Here is a 1,828-nt window from a genome sequence, read left to right as displayed (position 1 = left end):
CTATTCAAGATATCTCTCCTATTATTGCCACAGTTCCTTGACTGCTTGGTCACAGTCTTCCTCTGCCTTCATCATAACTTTAAATCACCTTCAGATTGATCTTATTGATGTAGGGATGTATAGATAAAGAATACTAGACTTAAAAAAAAGAACACTGACTTGAGATACCTAGTTCTGGTTTAAGAATCATTTCTGTCATTTTCAATATTTAGGATGAGGAATAAATTACTTAACTTTTTTTTAAGTTTACATTTCTGTTTTAAATTTTAAAACAGCTAAACAGATTACTCAAATAATTGTTACTTTATGCATTTTTGCTGAAATAATTTCCCAAGTCATTTTGCAAATTCATACAAAATTCTTAATTTTAACTTCTCAGTCTGGATCATTTGTTACCTGTTTTTCACATGAATAATAGCTAGAAAGCCATAATACAAAATATCAATTTGATATTTGACCAAATGTTACTGCAACAAGAAGGTGAAATTCTAAGGTAAATAGATGAAAGAAATACACAAAATAGACACACACATACACACACGGATGTGTGTATATCTACATAAAATAACAATATAAGTTAGATCCATGACTCTATTTCAAAGTGAAAAGGTAGTAAATAAATAATTCTGTAATATTCTCTTCTACTGTGAAAAAATGTGATGTATAATATTTTAATAAATTGGGCCTCTCAATCTGCTGTTACAGTTAATATGATATATAGTTCAGTTTAACATATTACTTAATTATTTTCATGAATATAAAGCTAATGCAGCTTGATTTTTTCCATTAAATATTATACAAAGACTTTTAAAACAGAAATTTTTTGGCATTTTCAATATATAAATGCATTTACTTGGGAGGTAAAAACATTTAGCTAAATTAACTCAATGAATTATGATAATAAGAGCAGATGCTTATAAGTTTTTCATCTTTTTTGTTAATGTTTATTTATTTATTTTGAGAGAGACAGAGACAGTACAAGTGGGGATAGGGGAAGGACAGAGTGCGAGAAAGAGAATTCCAAGCACGTTCTGCACTGTTAGCTTGGAGTCTGATGTGGGGCTCAAACTCACAAAACTGTGAGATCATGATCTGACCCAAAAGCGAGAGTCGGACACTTAACCAACTGAGCCACACAGGTGCCCCTACTTCTTTAGGCTAATTGTAGACAAAATTAATTATAAGTTACTAATTATGATAACTGAACTTGAGCAAAAAAATAATTTAACTATAGATATTTTTCTAAAAATAGGATACAGATTCCCCTTTCAGGAAAATAAAAAAAGTGATGGGCAGTTTGCAAAGAATAAATCCTTCAGAGAAAGTAAAGGAGATTTTTCTTCATTATTTAAAAATGAACAGTGTATCTTATCCCCTACTTTTTTCTTACTTCTAAAAATATTTAAGAGATTCAATATCTGTTAACTTAAAAACCATGCCCTTTTCTAAGCTGGTGGAAAATTGATTATAATCTCTTTCTCCATATTCATACTTATAAGCACAAGTAGATATTATTACATAGACTATTGGAGTTTGCTTCCAAATTTTATTTATCTTTTCTTTCTATCATCCTGCTTTCCACAAAGAAAGTGCATCTATGCCCACGAGATGTTGATTTAACACAGCTAATTTCTTGAAATGGCCACATTATTCAGTTAAAAAAATCCACTATTATGAATTCAGTAATTTGGATTGACTACTCATCTTACTACTGACATCTTACAACTTCAAAATACGTGTAGATAATAGACTTTTGTATGAGGATGAAGTTTTAAAAGGTTATTCTGCCACTCAAAATTCATATGTACATGCCAGAAACATTAATACA

Source organism: Suricata suricatta, chromosome 6 (genome assembly GCF_006229205.1).
Source record: "Suricata suricatta isolate VVHF042 chromosome 6, meerkat_22Aug2017_6uvM2_HiC, whole genome shotgun sequence".
NCBI lineage: Eukaryota > Metazoa > Chordata > Mammalia > Carnivora > Herpestidae > Suricata > Suricata suricatta.
This window is presented reverse-complemented; position numbering follows the sequence as displayed.